The sequence below is a fragment of the Giraffa tippelskirchi genome, chromosome 5 (genome assembly GCF_054371585.1).
Source record: "Giraffa tippelskirchi isolate mGirTip1 chromosome 5, T2T-mGirTip1v1.2.pri, whole genome shotgun sequence".
NCBI lineage: Eukaryota > Metazoa > Chordata > Mammalia > Artiodactyla > Giraffidae > Giraffa > Giraffa tippelskirchi.
Window position 1 is genome coordinate 2,257,541 of NC_137279.1, and position 19,947 is coordinate 2,277,487.

The window sequence follows — 19,947 nt, forward strand, 5'->3', positions numbered from 1 at the left end:
AACCATTGCTGAATGCTGACTTAAATATCTAAAGACCTTTAATTAAATCCACAATAAACCTGTGAATCTGAAAACAGATTTTTTTGTTATACCCAAACACCAGGGAACTGGATCTCAAGAGCTTCAATTTGTATTTTTTTGTGATAATGTTTTTTTTTTTATTTTTTAAATTCAGCTCTAGTTACCTCATCTATACAAACTGGTTACAGTTACAAATCTGTCTCAGACGCTGAAAGGGGAGAGAGAGATGATTCCAGAGCCTTTGGGCGATGTTTAGTTACTTTTCTGTATTCAGCATAGAAGTTACACTATGTCACTTTAGGGAATTTTCTTTACAGCTTTTGTAATCTATAATCTACATTAAATATTATATTCTCCTTGGCTTAGTTTAAAATATACTTCCATAGCTAGAGACACATGTGTGCATGTGTGTGTGTATGTATTAAAAAACCAAAATACTATCTTGGAATTTTAAAATCTTATCACTTTGAAAGCTTGTTGTTCAACTGCTAAGTCGTGTCCCACTCTTTGTGACCCCAAAGACTGCAGCACTCCAGACTTCCCTGTCCTTCACTATCTCCCAGAGTTTGCTCAGATTCATGTCCATTGAGTCGGTGATGCCATCCAACCATCTCATCCTCTGCTGCCCTCTTCTCCTTTTGCCTTCAGTTTTTCCCAGCATCAGGGACTTTTCCAGTGAGTCAGTTCTTCGAGTCAGGTGGCCAAAATATTGGAGCTTCAGCTTCAGCATCAGTCCTTCCAATGAATATCCAGGATTGATTTCCTTTAGGATGGACTGGCTGGATCTCCTTGCTGTCCAAGGGACTGTTAAGTCTTCTCCAACACCACAGTTCAAAAGCCTCAATTCTTCAGCGCTCAGCTAGCTACTGTTTGATTTCATTTCATTTTTAAATTGAAATACAGTTAATTTATAGTGTTGTGTTAGTTTCATGTGTACAGCAAAGTGATTCAGTTACATATACATATATATGTATAGCTCTTTTTCAGATTCTTTTCCATTATGGGTTATTACAAGATATTGAGTAGAGTTCCCTGCGCTATACAGTAGGTCCTTGTCGGTCATCTGTTTTATATATAGTCCTCTGTATATGTTCAGGACTATATATGCTAATTCCAAACTCCTTCCCTCCTTTCCCCTTTGGTAATATAAATCTGTCTTCTATGTCTGTGAGTCTGTTTGTATCATTTTTTCAGATTCCACATATGAGGTGATAACACATGATACAGTCTTTATTATCATCGCTTTTCTATTTTAAATAATGGAATGTAAACCTCACTTGATTTCACTTGGGATGACTTTCCACTTGGCATGTGTGTGTATGTATATATTATACTTCTTTCTGAGGTGTGTTCTGGGCAGCCTGAAGGATGTCTTCTGCTCCATTCACTCCCGACCCCTCTGCACCAGGAGGGAAGTGTGGACAGTGTTACCTCCATGGAGTGAAGTCCAGAACGGCTCGCCGGTGGTGGGGCGGAGACTGTAAGTGGGGACCCACGGGGGGCACTGCCCAGCACCCCCTCTGTCCTGGGAGGCACGACTCACAGGGGGACCGCCTCCCTGAGAAGCCTGGCGGTGATTTCAGCTGCAGTTTTACCTTAAACACCCGGTTACATAAACTCTCTTAACTTGTTTCACACCTGAAAACCAGTGAATGTCGGTCCTCTCCTAACTCCTGTCATAAAACAAACAACCTGTTTGGTTTGTTCATTTTTGTTTTTTAGGGGAAAGGAATTTGGTTTGGTATTTTGCTAAGCTAGTTAATTCCTGTTTTCGTGTAGTCAGGACCCAATCGGTGAGCAAAAGAAAATGTAAGCCCTATATCCAAAGATACTACTTCTGTACTCTGAGATATCTGCTTTCTGGTTCCCTTGGCTCTGCAAGTCCAGAAAGATGGTTCTTCCTGTAAGTAATTGCAAATGCAGACCTCTTTTGTACCTTATGGACACTGGAAATGTTTATGAAATCTTATACAATGCCCTGGTGGCGCAGACGGTAAAGCGTCTGCCTACAATGAGGGAGACCTGGGTTCGATCCCTGGGTCGGGAAGATCTCCTGGAGAAGGCAATGGCAACCCACTCCAGTACTCTTGCCTGGAAAATCTCATGGATGGAGGAGCCTGGTGGGCTACAGTCCCTGGGGTCGCAAAGAGTCGGACACGATTGAGCAACTTCACTTTCTTTCTTTCTTTCTTATACAATGCCCACATCCAATTTTTATCGTTCACTTGCCTGCGTTTTATAAATCTTAAATGTGACTGTTAGAATGGACCCAGATGTAGTCTTTTTTTAAAAAGTGTTTATGTATTTATTTGGCTGCGCCAGGTCGTAGTTGCTGCACTCGCTATCTTTAGTTGTGACATGCGAGATCTTAGTTGTGGCGTGTGAGGTCTATCTCCGTGACCAGGGATTGAACCCTGGCCGCCTGCATTGGGAGCTTGGAGGCTTAACTGCTGGACCCCTAGAAAAACTACCCCCACTCCACGTGTCTTTTAATTAATCCTCCGCAGTTTCCAGCTGCATTTCCTTTATCTGTTTGAATCTAAATATTGTTTTACAATCTGCTACATGCTTTGCACCTTTAATCTGAAATCCCCAACCAGCTGAGTTTATCCTAGTGTAGCCTGCAGGGCTGTTCACTGCATGCACAGGACTGGGCACCTTTTGAATGACACTTGCTGGCCGCAATGAGAAGGCAAGGGGACAGTTCATGGTCACGTGGAGACAAACATGTATTGTGAGAAGGGCCACCATCATATTACGTGTGGACTTCAGAAGCTCTTCATTACTGGTATTGGGAGACTTGAGATGTGACTTACTGCTCAGAAGTTATCTTCCTCTCCCTGAATTATTCTCCAGAGGCCTTTCTTACATATTACTCATTTGTCCTGTTAGTATTTGGCCTTTACCATAAGGACAGACTTATGGGAACAGACATAACCAAAGTGAAAAGGAGCTTTTCCTATGTTTGCCGTCAGGGGCACGGTGGGTGGGTCTTGTTGTCCAGAATCTCTCCATCCTTGGCACAGTCGCTGATGGGGAGACATCTCTGGGTCACCCACACCTGAACCCACGAGAGGAAAGATGAGAATCTTGAGTGGAACTGAGGGGTTTTGCCCCAAGAGAGTGAGTCCCGGTGGTTGAGTCAGGAAGGCTGTTTTTTTCAGCTTCCAGTTTTAATTTGGGGCAAGGTTTGGGGCTACAGGCACAATGAGAGCTGTCTGCCAGACTTTTTAAAAATCAATCAGACACATTGTTTGTTCCCCTGGGTTTGATAGACATGTTGTAATAAGGTCCTGAACTGCTCCTCTCTCTTTATGTACCTTCTGTCTAAAGGCTTGTTACTATTGTGACCTATATTCATGGGACCACAAACAATGGGTTTAACCATTAACTTTCAAACCACCTCTAAATGAATTCTTTTATAAGATGAGAATTATATGGGCTTCCACTGGTTGCTCAGAGGAAAAAAGAAAAGGATTCAGGTTGAACTAGGTTATTAAGGACTTGGAGTTGATGGCAAGGATTCCCCTAGACCGGACAGGTAACTTGGGTGGACCTGACCATGTCAGATAACACTGTTTAGCTGACATTCCCACGTCCCTGAAAACCATAAGGTGTTCTAAAGTTGGTCTCTCTGAGAATAAAATAAACTGTGGCAGTATCTGGGTTCATTGAATTAAACCTCACAATCCATGTGAATACTTAGTGTCCATTAAGGCACAATTTGATGTCAGGTATCTATTTTCAGGGCCCTTCTTGGTGAGACTCGGGCAAGTTCCGGATTACAAAGGATGCATTGTTTTCTCAAATGATAGGAAATAAACACTGAAATCCTGCCCTCTCCAATTCATAATTATCTTTATGAATTTTCTCATCTATTTTTAATTGAGCAGCAATCCAAATAAAGGGTGGATTTCAGAAAACTATACAACCCAATAGTGCCTGATGTTTCAGGTGAGACAAAAGGACCATCCCACTGAGGTGGGGAAACCGACCTTATACAGATGGCTCATGGAATACCATCAGAAACAGGAGCCCCTCTGGGGGTCTTCCAGAGTTTCTATGTTTTTGCTTTTTCAATGGGGTGTAATTTGTACATGCTCCTTAGGACCATTGGACTTACTCCGTCGTGTAGGATTTTCTTCCCCTATAACATTAGAAAAGACTTTTTTCTGTCCTTCTAGTAGATTAGTTATTTTTCAGAATCTATCTCGGGTCTGCTTTAACCTACTGGCCCCAATTTTCGGATAGAAGCAGGGGGAGACCAGGTGATGGGCTCAGCACAGTGCAGGAGTCAGCAAGAGCCGCCTCTGGTTCCAGCCCCGAGCTCACCCTCGGAGTCACGAAGCAGTTCCCAACTAACGGCTTTAGAATCAGTTCTGTGATCCACAAACATACAGGCTGCTTTGCTTTGGCAAATTCATTGTCTATGCTTTCATTTAGCAGTTCATTATATAATGTGCCAGGCTTCTCAAGTTACACAGTTGGGCGCTCAATGAATGTTAGCTGTCCTCAGGCCCTGGAAACAGTAGGCATTGGTGTAAAAGCCAGCATGGGAAGTAAGGACATATGTGATCATAGTCATGAGTTTAAAGGGTTCCGTTTATGTCTGATTCTTTTCCTGAGACACACCGAGGACTGAGCAGCCTCTGTGAGTGCACTGGGTTTATCTCTGTGTTCAGTGCGGTCAGGGTACAAGATGAACTGGGTGTGATCACTTGTGCATTGAAGAGCTTGGGTTTATTCAGGGAGGGAGGCTCCCGGGAGACCCACATGGGTGATGGAGAGAGAAGAGGGGAGGAGGGACAGAGGGCAGGAGTCTGGGTTTAGGAGAACACAGGTTCTGTGAAACAGAGGCAAATGGTGAGAAGGGTGGACGTTATTCTTACTGTGTTTGCAAATCCCCTCCAGCAGCTGCACGGATGTGAGCTGCAGTTCATGTGTGCCCATCTCTCAGTTTATGGAGTTAAGCTGAAGAATGAGAATGGGCTTTTTTGTTTGTTTGTTTTGTTTTTTTCTACCCTTCAATTGGGGTGTTTAAGCTTTTACATTTATTATTGTTATTGATATGATTAGCTTTAAATCTATCATCTTTCTGTTTATTTGTCTCAGCTGAGTTTTATTTAAAAAACCTTTTTGTTTTGTAGAGCTTCCCTTGTGGCTCAGCTCATAAGGAATCCACCTGCAATTCGAGATACCTGGGTTCAATCCCTGGGTCGGGAAGATTCCCCAGAACGGAATGGCTACCCACTCCAGTATTCTGGCCTGGAGAATTCCATGGACTGTATAGTCTGTGGGGTGGCAGAGTCAGACACGACTGAGCGACTTTCACTTTCACTTTCACAGCCAATTAACAATGTTGCGACAGTTTCAAGTGAACCGCACAGGGACTCGGCCATACTTACACAGGTATCCATTCTCCCCCAGCCTCCTCTCCCATCCAAGCTGCCACACCGCATCGAGCAGAGCTCCCTGTGAAGAGCATGCGTGTTTGAGTCATACTGATCTGGGTTTAAATCCTAACTCTTTTCCTTGCTGCCTGATTTTGGGCAAATTCTTAACATGCTTGAACTTCTGTTTCCTCATCTGTAGAATGGGGATGCCACGCAGAATTTAAGATGGGTGAAGATGGGTGTGTTTAAAGCCCCAGTGCAGGGACCCTTATCAGAACTCTGGCTAGCAGTAGTTGTTGCTGTCGTTAATAATGGAGCTTACAGATTTTGGCAGGCTTTTCTGGCTGAGATGTAATCTGTGAATTTGTACATACTGGAGAGTTGTCAGAGAAGAGAACATGACGTGGTAATCCTCTTTTCTTATGTGCTAATTTGCTTCAGTTGCCTCCGACTCTTTGCAACCCTGTGAATCCTGCCGGGCTCCTCTGTCCGTGGAATTCTCCAGGCAAGCATCCTGGAGTGGGTTGCCGTGCCCTCCTCCGGGGGATCTTCCTGACCCAGGGGTCAAACCTGAGTCTGTTATGTCTCCTGCATTGTCAGGCAGCATCTTTACCACTAGCGCCACTGTTCCCTCTCCCTTTGGTGACTTTTAAGAAAGGGAGTAAGATCTAGGGGTTTGTAACCCCTATGGAAAATGAATATTGTCACTTCACTGATGGCTCAGTGGTAAAGAATCCGCCTGCCAATGCAAGAGCCACAGGAGATGCGGGTTCAATCCCTGGGTCAGGAAGATCCCCTGGAGGAGGGCATGGCAACCCACTCCACAATCCTTGCCTGGAGAATCCCATGAACAGAGGAGCCTGATGGGCTAGTCCATGGGACCGCAGAGTCAGACATGACTGAAGCAACTGAGCACACACTAGTATTAATCTTAATTGGTCACATATCATGTCCAATTGATTCCTTAGATGGCTGTTTTCGACACACCTAACAATGAGATCTGTTTTCATTTCTCTCTGCTTCCTGCTTTAGTCTAAACTCATAAATAAATAGCACGTCAAGTGAAACCAAGGGCTGTGATCTCGCCCTTCCTGGAGATGGCCTCTATGTCCTGGAGATGTAGTGACTTTGGCTGCAAAGTCCGAGACGGTCACCTCTGCAGGTCAGAGCCCACCAGCTCCACGCTGAACTCCTGGGTTGAGCAGCTGTCCCGCGCAGGCCTCGGGGTGTAGTTTCTTGCTGTTTAACTCTTTCTGCACTGTCCTTCATGGCTGGTGGCTGCAGTAACGGACAGTGTGCGTAGAGAACATTCCAGCCTCCCAGGGAGTTCAGGGGGACTGTGCTGCTTTAGCTGAAGTGTCAAACAATGGGCTGCTTTCACTTTCACACTTAATATGATAGCTAACATAGTTTATTAGAGGAATGGATAAATTCTGACGACAAAGATGAAGAAGATACCAGAAGAAGGGATCAGAATCAAGATACCGCGCTGTGAACACTGGCACATATTAGGGATCAATATATTGGATCACATATATATTATGCTCACATTAAGGTTCCAAAACTGGGCTCAAGTCTGATGAGAACGGTTCTTCCAGTACCAGGAGAGCTAACACATGCTGGTCTTGATTGGACTGTCGAGTGCTGCTGTCCTAGAAATTCATCAGAGGCATCTGGGAGACTGAAAATATTGGTGCTTATACTGTTGCTGGGTCGGACACAGACAGGTGACTGAACACACATCCCCGCACACGTTGTCGCTGCCGTTTTTGTTCTCAGTGGATTCCAGAGGGCAGCTCTCTAGTATGTGGTCTCAGACACAGCCTGTCTTCCCTTGTAGCAAATTAAAAGGAATTTCCCCATGGACTTCCCTGGTGGTACAGTGGATAAAAATCCATCTGTCAGTGCAGGGGACACAGGTTCGATCCCTGGTCCAGGAAGATCCCGCGTGCCATGGGGTAGCTAAGCCCGTGTGCCACAACTGCTGAGCCTGTGCTCTAGAGCCCCAGAGCCACAACTCCTGAGGCCGAAGTGCCCAGAGTCCTTGCTTTGCAACAAGAGAGGCCACCGCAGTGAGAAGCCCATGCGCCACACTGAGCGGTAGCCCTGGCCCGCCACGAGAGAAAGCCCTAGCAGAAGAGCCTTCACACCCAGAATAAATATGTAAATTAATTAATAACAAAATTTCCCACAATGAGCAGAGGAAGGAAAGTATCCCAGTTCTTTGCAGATCCCTTGTGCTTATGAGAACGGGTATCAGTGTCGCCCTGTCACCTGCGTTGGGGCAGCTGTTACCAACCCTAAGGCGTTTTAAAGGGTCTTTCACCTCCACCCCCATTAGTTTTTAAATTCATTGGCTCGAACGAAACAAGAAGGATGACTAGGATATAAGGTCATACTTCTCTGTTTTTCTATGGAAACTTTTAGAATTTTTTTATTTTATAAAATTTGGATAAAGATTATAAGTGGAGCTTGTTGAAAGTCAGTTTGACATGCTTGAAAGTGAAAGTTGCTCAGTTGTGTCTGACTCTTTGTGACCCCATGGACTATACAGTCTCCAGGCCAGAATACTGGGTGGGTAGCCTATTCCTTCTCTAGGGGATCTTCCGGACCCAGGAATCGAACTGGGGTCTCCTGCTTTGCAGGCGGATTCTTTACCAACTGAGCTAAGATGCTTAGGAACAGTCAAATACTATAGGTGGTCCCTTCTTTTTTGTTTTCCTCTCCATCTCTTTTTTTACATTTTAGATCATTGTAATCATAATGATTAACACTTATTTTTGAGTGGTACCTTATATTTGAACACTTTTCTGTGTTGTTTTGTGTTCCTACTCTAGGACAGTGTTTTTCAGACTTCCCTGGCAGTCCAGTGGTTAAGAATATGAGCTTCCACTATGAGGGGCTCAGACTTGATACACGTGCTATCTAGTGCTCAGCACATAGCAAATGTTCATTATTTTTACGGTCATTATAAGTATTTATTTTTATTTCCTTAACTACCAACAGGCACTATTTTATAATTTTCATTTTCTTTTGTTGACTTAGCTGTTTCCATCTTTTGTCTTTTGGCTTTTTGAGTTCTGTTTTTCTTAGACTTTAAGATGAGATATTTATGATACTCCTTATCTGACATTTATACTAATTTTCCTCTAATCTTGATTTTTTTTGTATAGAAATTTAAGTATTTTATTTTATTTGATAGAGTTCTGTTTTCTTTCAGATTTTCTTCAGTTGTGTCAAATCTGAGGAACATGTGATTGTTCTTCAAAAGACCTACTTGGTTTTCTGCTAAATTGTAATGATTTTAAAACTATTTAATGTGCTCTAGTTTGGACTTTGATTTTGTGCATTAATGTAAATCATGCTCTTGCATCCTTTTTCCTGTCCACAAAGTTATCTAGTTATCCTAATACCATTTAAAAATAATCTTTGTTTTTCTGTTGTCTTGTGATAACTGATTTTTCACACATTACCTTCTGTTATATGACTGTTCTAATCAGTAATGAGCTGTGATTTGACTATTTCTTTGAGGTCACTGGGGCAAGCGGTATGCAGGAATTTTCACTGTCTTGGGAGAGTCCAGCATTTACTAAGAAACTTGGCCACCATATTCTGTGTCACAAAGGTAATTGTGGGCCGTACACAAGAGCTTAGCCGTACTTGAAAGCTGTAAATCTTATCTTAGTAAATAAAATAAAACTGGCTAATGATCACCGACCGTATTTTCTTTTCTTCTAAGGGATGGGCTTGAAAAAGAAAAAGGGGACTGGTATCTTACAACAGCACTAAAACAGCTTTTAAGCAAAAAATAGCCTTATGTCAACCAAAGAAGTTTATCCTCATTACACAAACACACCTTTCTCAATTCTGTCCTTTTGTGCTGTAATTGTTTCCATGCTATAGAACTCCAGGAGAGATTAGACCCAAAAGACAGTCACTTGTACAAAAACATTTTTGTGTACTTTATTTTCCAGAAGGACCAGGAGCTGGTATGTCAGGGCAAGTTGGTTTAGAGGGAATATACCCCAGGGCTAACAATTTATCTGCCACGTATAATTACAGTTACCCCTAAGGAACATGCAGAGCCGCTTGGGTGTGGAGTTTGGGGGAAGATCGGTTTGGTTAGCTGTAGATTAGTTAATATCTAATGAAGGTGGAATCACTGTACTTGGTTCTTGTTTGGGAATCATTTTTGTTGTTGTTGTTCAGTGGCTAAGTCGTGTCTGACTGTTTGCGATCCCATGGACTGCAGCACTCCAGACTTCCCTGTCCTTCACTGTCTCTCGGAGTTTGCTCTAATTCACGTTCATCGAGTCGGTGATGCTGTCTAACCATCTCATCCTCTGCCACCCTCTTCTCCTTTTGCCTTCAATCTTTCCCAGCATCAGGATCTTTTCCAGTGAGTCAACTGCATCAGGTGGCCAAAGTGTTGGAGCTTCAGCTTCAGCATCAGTCCTTCCAATGAATAGTCAGGGTTGCTTTCCTTTAGGATTGACTGGTTTGATCTCCCTGCTGTCCAAGGGACTCTCAAGAGTCTTCATCAGCATCACAATTTGAAAACATCAATTCTTTGCTGCTCAGCCTTCTTTATGGTCCAACTCTCACATCTGTACATGATTACTGGAAAAACCATACCTTGGACTAGATGGACTTTTGTCGGCAAAGTGATGCCCCTGGTTTAATACGCTGTCTAGGTTTGTCATAGCTTTTCTTCCAAGGGGCAAGGGTCTTTTAATTTCATGGCCGAAGTCACTGTCTGCAGTGATTTTGGAGCCCAGGAAAATAAAACCTATCACTGCTTCCACTTTTTCCCCTTCTATTTGCCATGAAGTGATGGGACTAGATATCATGATCTTGGTTTTTAAAAGGTAGAGTTTTAAGCCAGCTTTTCCACTCTCCTCTTTCACCCTCATCAAGAGGCTCTCTAGCTCCTCTTTACTTTCTGACATTAGAATGGTATCATTTGCATATCTGTGGCTATTGATATTTCTCCTGGCAATTTGATTCCATCTTGTGGAAGCTTTGCTAGGAGATAAATCTGGATTTGTCATCGTGAACCAAACCAGTTTGGGTTTATGCTTCTGTTCTAGTTCAACTGAGGCATAAAAAAGATGGTCTTGATCTGATCGTACCTGCTTTTCCTATGGTGTGCTCAGTCACTCAGTCGTGTCTGACTCTTTGCAACCCCACGGACTGTAGCCTGCCGGGCTCCTCTGTCCTCGGGATTCTCCAGGCAAGAGTACTGGAGTGGGTAGCCATTCCCTTCTCCAGGGGATCTTCCTGACCCAGGGATCGAACCTGCGTCTCTTATGTCTCCTTGCATTGGCAGGTGGGTTCTTTACCACTAGCACCACGTGGGAAATCCGTTTTCTTATGGTGGAAACACTGCCAGCTTGAGTTGATGACAGTTTGTGAAATGTGCAAAGAATGTAGTGAGCTGTGTATCTAGGCTTGGACCGAGGCTCTTTCTTGTGGAGAGAACAGAGCCCTTGTGTTCTAGTTGTTTACCGTGCAGCTGGGGGAGAGGAGACTGACACATATAAAACTTTAACAGCAGTGAAAACCAGGATACGAATCAAAACCAAATGATGGCACAGAGACTGAGCAGGAGGTCAGAGAGGGGACGATCGGGAGGGGTGGGGGCCCCGGCAGTGGCTCCCTGGGTGCCCTGGGACACCCCTGAGCCTTGAAGGATGGACGGTGACCAGGTGGAGGAGGATGCTTGCGGGGGGGTGAGGTGGGGGTGGGCGGAGCAGCCTCAGCAAAGACGCGGGGGCTTCAACGGACAAAACGTGCCTGAGCAGCAGTGACTAAACGAGACAGGCTGGGGTAGAGATTCGAGGGGGTGCCTGGAGTCTGATTCTGGACAACCTGAACGTCAGACTCCCCCCCACCCCACCTCCCGCCACCAAATAACCAAAGGAAAACTAAGTTTATTCACTTATTTAATCTTATCCAACAGCTTTCTGGATTTGAATGCCAGACATTACTGTATATACATTTGGAATGTTGTCTTCCTATTTTTCTTGAATAGGGTAACAGTGAAGGGTTCATTTGAATTTTTAAGAATGAAAGAGTAAAAAAAAAAAAAAGATCTCCAAACTACAGAAGACATTTAGGGCAGTGAAACTACTCTGTCTGAGGTTCCTCTGGTGGATTATATTTCTCCAAGCCCACAGGAAGTATAACACCAAAAGTGAGCCCTAAAGTGAACTAGGACTCTTCCCTGGGGGCTCAGTGGTAAAGAATTTCCCTGCCAATGCAGGAGAGGGAAGTTTGCTCCCTGGGTGGGGAAGATCCCCTGGAGGAGGAAATGGCTACCCGCTCCAGTCTTCTTGCCCGGGAAATCCCATAGACAGAGGTGCCTGGCGGGCTACAGTCCTTGGGGTCACAAAAGTGTGAGACTTAGCGACTAAACAACAGTGATGATAGAGTCAGCGTAGCTCTATCAGCTGTAACAAGCATGCCGCACTTGGGGGATGTTGACAGCCGGGGAGGCGATTGCCCGTGAAGATGGGGGCGTGTTGGCAATCTCTACCTTCCACTCAGTTAACCTGAAATTGCTCCAAGAATGAATTATATTAAAAAAAAAAGATGGAAAACCATGAGAGTAGTAGACGTACGTGGGCTTCTTTTATTTGTTCGCTTTGGCTGTGCTGGGTCTTGGTTGCTGTGCGGGCTTTGCTCTAGCTGTGGCGAACTGGGGCTCCTGTTCATTGCCGTGTGTGGGGTTCTCATTGTGGTGGCTTCTGTTATTGTAGAGCTTCGGCTCTAGGTCTCAGGGGCTCAGTTACCCTGAAGCAAGTGGGATCTTCCTGGACCAGGCATCAATCCATGTCCCCTGCACTGGTGGGCGGATTCTTAACCTCTGGACCACCAGGAAAGATCTTTCTTTTAAAGATTTAAATTGAGATAACCTTTTAAAGATTTAAATTGAGACAACCGATGTAAAACTTTTTCTATTTTTTATTATAGTTATTTACAATGTTGTATTAGTTTTGGGTATAAAGCGAAGTGATTCAGCTATATATTAGTATATAATATAATATTATAATACTATACATAGTGTTATAGATAGTATTGTTACAGGAAATATAACACTCCATACAGTATTATTGCAGCTATATATTAATATATAAGAATACTATATATAGTGTTATATGAATACTATATATATAGTGTTATATAACATATTGTACATGTATTAATATATATGTACAATATATTATATATATGTATATTATATAACACTATACATAGTATTGTTGCTGGGAAAAGCCAATTCTGACTCTGTGTTGGAACTGTTGCTTTGACGTGCTTTTCATTGCTATTGTTATTATAGTCACACAGAGTGGTCTGCCTCAGAGAATCCCGCCCCTCCGCCTGACTGTTAAACTAAAATGCCTTTGTTCAGAGCCCTGTCCACCTGTGGATGGCAGGAAGGAAGAAATTAATACATCCCCCTGCCTGAGGCTTGCCACTCTGGGACATATTTTGTTTCCTCGCCTCCCCCATCTCTTACCCATAAAGGAACCTGGCATCAGACCCAGGGAAGACGGTTATTGGAGACATCAGTCTGCCATCTTCTCGGTCCGCCGGCTCCATTTGCCAAGCAGAGCGAGCTTGGATTCAGTACCGGTTGTTATATATAATAATATGTATATTATTTTTCAGATGCTTCTCCATTGCAAGTTATTTCAGGATGTTGAGTATAGCTGCCTGTGCTATACAGTGGGTTCCTGTTCAGTTCAGTTGCTCAGTGGTGTCTGGATTCTTGTTATTTATCTATTATGTATATAGTGTGAAAGTGGAAGTGTCACTCGAGTCCAACTCTCTGGCCCATGGACTGCAGCCCGCCAGGCTCCTCTGTCCATGGGATTCTCCAGGCTAGAATCCTGGAGCGGGTTGCCATTTCCTCCTCCAGGGGATCTTCCTGACCCAGGGATTAAACCCAGGTCTCCTGCACTGCAGGCAGATTCTTTACTGTCTGAGTCACCAGGGAAGCCCTCTTTTCTAAGTGAACAGTGGAAATGAGAACCAAAACCCCACACCCAAACCATCTGCACACAAGTCCATAATACATCAGCACCTCACTCATTTGAAGCTCCCCACTTGAGGAGGAAGGAGAAAGCCCTCTTGCCCACTGGCAGTAGAAAAGGAGTTTATGGGGAGATTTACACAAAGTCAACTCCAGAACCAGGAACAAGCACTGTCTCTTGAAATGGAGATTTGAGGTCCAGGTGGGGTTTTTGCATCTGAACTTCTGATAATTGCCACAGCCTCTGCTTTTGACTCGCTTATGAGGAATTTAACCCATTGAAATGCAGCAATTGGAAAATTGACCTTCAGGCTTTCGGCCACTCACGCAATGCAAGACCAGCCTTTGCTGACTGGATAATAAACCTGTACTGGGCACCGTGCCGACCCGGCCCTGCAGTGGAAGACAGACCGAGCAGCTGTTTGCCTTCATGCAGCCTATATTTGAGGAAGCTTGCAAAAACGAATAACCAATATCATTTTGTAACTCAGCAGGACCCCATAGGGTCTTCCTGGGACAGACCCCCTCCCCCAGATCCACTGCTTTACCTTCTCTCTAAAGTACCTCAGTTCAGTTCAGTTCAGTTGCTCAGTGGTGTCTGACTCTTTGCAACTCCATGGACTGCAGCACGCCAGGCTTCCCTGTCCATCACCAACTCCCAGAGCTTGCTCAAACTCATGTCCATTGCGTTGGTGATGCCATCCAACCATCTCATCCTCTGTCGTCCCCTTCTCCTCCCACCTTCAATCTTTCCCAGCATCAGGGTCTTTTCAAATGAGTCAGCTCTTCGGATCAGGTGGCCAAAGGACTGGAGTTTCAGCTTCAGCATCAGTCCTTCCAGTGAACACCCAGGACTGATCTCCTTTAGGATTGACTGGTTGGATCTCCTTGCAATCCAGGGAACTCTCAAGAGTCTTCTCCAACACCACAGTTCAAAAGCATCAATTCTTCGGCACTCAGCTTTCTTTATAGTCCAACTCTCACATCCATACATGACCACTGGAAAAGCCATAGCTTGGACTAAACGGTCTTTTGTCGGCAAAGTAACGTCTCCGCTTTTTACTGTGTTGTGTAGGTTGGTAGTGGCTTTTCTTCCAAAGAGCAAGCATTTTTTAATTTCATGGCTGCAGTTACATCTGCAGTGATTTTGGAGCCCCCTAAAATAAAGTCTGTGACTGTTTCCATTGTTTCCCCATTTATTTGCCAAGAAGTGATGGGACTGGATGACTTGATCTTAGTTTTTTGAATGTCGAGTTAGATAATGGTGTTTGATGCACATTTCCTGAGTTGTTTTGCCTATGTAAAAACCTGTCTCCTATAGAAGATGTTAACTACCTGATAACCATGAGCACACGGCCCTAGGGCTTCTGGAGTCTCTGGACTGACGACTGAACTCCTGTGACCTGCCCTGTTCCCTCACAGTCAGCCAATCAGAGAGTTGTGCACGAGCTGATCACACACCCTGTGACCCCTCCCTGCCCCCCAGCCTGGCCTTTAAAAGCGCTTTGCCGAACCACTTCACACTTTGGGGAGTTGGGGAATTTTAAGGGCCCGGGAGATGGGCCACCATCTCCTTGCGTGGCCCTGCAGTAAACCTTTCTCTGCTCCAGACTCCGACGTTTCCGTTTGTTTGGTCTCACTGTGCTCCAGGCACTGGGACTCGGGCTGACAGTTTCCGAGGGAGGAGGGTGGAGGCTGTCTCCCTGCCGCGGGTGGGGAGGCTGGGGCTGACCTCGCTTTAGATGCGGTGGTCAGGGAAGTGAGAGCTTTGGAAGCTTCTGGGAGGAGCAGCCGGCAGAGTGAACTTCGGGGGATGGGGTTTCAGGAGGAGGGAACACAGGGGTCCGGGGTCTGAGACCCAGAAGGGCTGGCTGTGTGTGATCTACGCGAGTCCCCGTCACTTGGCCTTCTGTGTGTGAATCCAGGCAGGTGTGGTCCCTGATGACCTCGGGAGGAGACGCTAGAGGCTATCTTAGCTGCAGTCCTTGTACATGCAGGGGGCTGGGCGCTCGGTGGTCCCTTACCCAGGTCAGTCTCACCCAGGAGCGGTGGGAGGGGCGGGGTTGGGAGAAGCCCGCTGGCCCTTAAAGCACGTGTAGGTTCTCCTGGAGGGCGCCGATGTTAGCACCACACGGCCTATGCTGCCACACGTGGCTGCACCGATGATGAGGGGAGGCACCTACCGATTCGAGGAAGTACGACATATTTTCCTTTTAGCTAAAAACCTGCATTCTGGCCATTTCTTCCAGGGAGCTCTCTAGGGAGGAAAGTGTGAGAATTAGGTTTCACCTTGATTTCTCACCTGCGGATGCTCAAGAACGTGGTCACTTTCGACCACTTGTTTCACGTTCTGAAAGATTTTTTTTAAAAAAAACCTCATAAGCAAGGGAAAAGCCAGAGGAACCTTGTTACCAACTCATTTAGTTTTTCTTTAATTTTTATTTTATTATGTATTTATTTTTGGCTGTGCTGTGTCTTCAATGCTGCTGGGGTTTTTCTCTAGTTGCAGTGCGTGGGCTTCGTTGGGGTGGCTTCTCTTGCTGTGGAGCACAGGCTGTGGGCATTGCAGTCCTCTGGCTCAGGAGTGGGCTCAGCAGTTGTGGCACAGGGGCTTGGTGAGGTCTTCTCTGACCAAGGACTGGACTGGTGGCCCCTGCATTGAAGGTGGATTCCTAACCACTGGACCACCAGGGAAGCCCTCACTTATGTTAACTCAAGGACTCTCCTTCGGGAGTGCTCAGGATTTTCACCCTGCCTTTGGATGGGTTGCCCTATAGAATCATGGACTTGGAGAAGAGGCAACTCTCACGCATTGACTTTTTGCAGAATGTGGTGCTTTGTGTTTGCTACTCACCGTCTTATGACGAGAGATACAACAGAGAACAAGGTACGGTTCCCACCTAAAAGGGCTTCTTATCACCTGATGGGGTTACAGACAGACAGACAGACAATGATACCAGGATGCACTGTGTGGTGTGGGGAGTAGGTACAGCAAATGGCAGAACTGAAGGTTTGGGGAAGATTTCTTAAAGACATGATTTCCAAAGTGATACCTGAGAAAGCTGACGGGCGGACAGAATGCTCCAGGAACGTGAAACTGCTGGCAGTGTGTACTGGGAGTGGGTGAACACAAAGTAGTTCTGAAAGGTGTGGCTGAGGGGCAGGGAGGAAGTTTGTGAATAATTAGAAGAAGCCTTAGGAGGGAGATTCTGGATTTTCTTCTTTTTTTTTCATGTGGACCATTTTAAAACATTATTGAATTTGTTACGGTATTGCTTCTGCTTTATGTTTTGCTTTTTTGACTTCGAGGCATGTGGGATCTTACTGCCCTGACCAGGGATCGAGCCCACACCCCCCTGCATTGGAAGGCAAAGTCTTGACCACCGGACCTCCAGGGAAATCCTGGATTTTTACTCCATGTGGAGAGCAGGGCAGAAGGAGAAGCCAGAGATGAAATCAGAGAGATCAACAGGGCTAGATTAGGAATGCCATTCGTAAACTAGGCTAGGGACTTTGGTCTTTATCTTGGGGATAACAGAGAGTTAGGAAGGCAGTTACAAAGTCAGATCGGATTGTGGGGAGGCAAGGAGAGTGTTAAGCTGTTGCGTAGTATCAGGTGGCCCATGATGGCTTCTGGGGCCAGAGCAGTGAAACTGAGTTGGGGCTGAATGGATACACTTGACACATACATGGAGATAGTTAAACACACTTGCGGGGTGGGTGAGGAGGAATTAGGGAAGACGGCCAAACTCGCAGCTTGAGCAGCGGTGGTGGGTTGTGTTTACCAATCCCAGGACACCTGAGAAGGTCCGGACACCCTCTCGCTGGCTTGGAGGCGCAGAGGGCCATGAGGTGCGCGGGCGGGTAGCCTATCCAGCTGAAACGGGCCCTGCCTGCCAACCCGCCTGGAAACGGGGTCCCCAGTCCCATAGCTGCAGGACACTGAATTCTGCCAACCCAAAGGATGAGCCCAGAGGTGGTAAACTGACAAGGAGATAAGAAAGCGTGACTTTCAGAGGGTAAAGAGGAACACAGGGCGGGCCTATCACCCACCCTGACCTGATGCTTCAGACTGCATCAGGCGCTGGGTTTGGGAGTCATTTAGGAGGAAAGATCCTGGTTTTCTTCTGTTATGGAGCTGTGGGGCGATTCACTACCCTTTGGGCTTACGAAGCAAAGCCCAGGCTGCAAGTGGCCTGACCGTCTCCAGCAGAAAAGCCTTTAAGATTCCTGTGTTTACTCTCTGTGTCCTCTGAGCCCAGACTGGAAATGTTCTAGAATAATGTGTTTATCTGATTCTCTTATCATCCTGAGTCCACATCCCCTGATTCATGTCAGAAACCAGATTGTGTCGTGATTGCCCATGTATTCATTTTGTTGTTGCTGTCTTCAGTAGAAGGTAAGTGGGCCTTTCCTGTCATCTGAAGCTGGAAAACCTCCGGAAGGCAGGGGCTGCCTTTATTTTGGTTATATACCTGACACATGTCCCTCTTTTAAAAATGGCTATTGTCATATCATAACAGTAAATAATATTTATTTATGTATTCAACCAATACTTGTTGAGTGCCTGTTATGTGCCAGGTGCTTTTCTAGGTGCTAAAAATTCAGCTGCGAATAAAGCAGAATATACTTTCATAGAGAGCAGACAGAATAAGTGAGATGAATAAAATATACCCCATGCTAGATGTTGGTACGTACTGACAGTGTCAATGGCTCAGTCATGTCCAGCTCTTTGCGACCCCATGGCCTGTAGTAGCCCGCCAGGCTCCTTGTCCATGGAGTCCTCCAGGCAAGAATACTGGAGTGGGTTTCCACTCCCTTCTTCAGGGCATCTTCTTGACTCAGATTGAAGCTGGGTCTCCTGCATGGCAGCCAGATTCTTTGCCATCTGAGCTACTGGGGAAGCCCTAATAAGTGCTAAAGAGGAAAATAAAAAAGAGTGAAGATGGGGCCTGGGATGGGGTGTTGAGAAGGGCAGCCAGGGACCATCCCTCCCTCTACCCCCGAGTCCATAGGAAGGAGAGGTGTGGGCAGTCTTGCAGGAGGCATCAGGATACGCCTGGTAGCTTTTGTTGTTGTTCAGTCGCTAAGTCACTAAGTCACTAAGGCACTTTGCAGCCCCATGGACTGCAGCACACCAGGCTCCCTTGTCCTTAACCATCTCCCAGAGTTTGCTCAAACTCATGTCCATTGAGTCAGTGATGCTATCTAACCATGTCATCCTCTGTCATCCGCTTCTCCTCCTGCCCCCAATATTTCCCAGCATCAGGGTCTTTTCCAGTGAGTCAGCTCTTTGTATCAGGTGGCCGAAGTATTGGAGCTTCAGCTTCAGCTTCAGCATCCGTCTTTCTTCTAATGAATATTCAGGGTTGATTTCCTGTACGATTGACTGGTTGAATCTCCTTGCTGTTCAAGGGACTCTCAAGAGTCTTCTCCAACACCACAGTTTAAAAGCATCAATTCTTTGGCGCTCAGCCTTCTTTATGGTCCAACTCTGACATCTGTACATGACTACTGGAAAAATCATAGCTTTGACTATGTGGACGTTTGTCAACAAAGTGATGTCCCTGTTGTTTAATATACTGTCTAGGTTTCTCATAGCTTTCCTTCCAAGAAGCAAGTGTTTTTAAATTTCGTGGCTGCAGTCACTGTCCACAGTGATTTTGGAGCCCAAGAAAATAAAATCTGTCACTGCTTCTACTTTTTCCCCTTATATTTGCCATGATCTTAGTTTTTTGAATGCTGAGTTTTAATCCAGCCTTTTCACTCTTCTCTTTCATCCAGAGGCTCTTTAGTTTCTCTTCTCTTTTCTGCTATTACGGTGGTGTCATCTGCATATTTGAGGTTAGATTGAGAGGTGGTGCTTTATCTTGGTGCACAGAGAGAAACTTTCGTTTTTAATAATGATGGTGACCTGAAATTTAACTTCTGCTACTTCTAAGAGCCCCTTCCTCTGTATATTGGGAAACCAGCCTGATGAGTATCACAGGAGAGTAGCCATGTCTAGAAGGGAAAGTAATCTAGCCAGAAAATGTTAAAACGATAGGGAATCTAAAAGATTATTTAGTGAACTACCCACTCTTTTGCAGCAGAAGAAAACAAAGGACTGGCTTAGGTGAGCACTGATGATGCATTACGGCAGACTCAGGTCTTTCTGCTCCGAGTTCTGCCCTGGGCCACACCCATCTCTGCCTGAACCACAGGTCTTCCCAAGCAGTGGTGATTACAGAGCCCTGGTACCTGCCATGAAGGATCAGGTTAACTTCCCTGTCAGTTGATCCTCCCCGGGGGTAGGTGAATCACACCATCGGCTGGTTGAGTCACCCTCCATCCTCTGAAGCTCCTTGCCCCAGGCAGGCTTCTTCCCACCAGCTGGGGAGTAGCAAAGTCCATTCCGATCAGCTCCTCTGTGCTTGAGGTTTTCTGGGTTATCTCACTGGTAGCTTCTGGTGGCCACAAAAAGAAGACAAACATGGTGATTGACAGCAGAAAAGG

The 19,947-nt window shown here is 45.5% G+C and overlaps 1 long non-coding RNA gene across 1 annotated transcript in view; it reads left to right on the forward strand.

Moving 5' to 3' along the window:
• Positions 1 to 19,947, forward strand: part of LOC145506728 (uncharacterized) — a 49,203-nt gene that overhangs the window by 14,672 nt on the left and 14,584 nt on the right. The window lies entirely within an intron of this gene.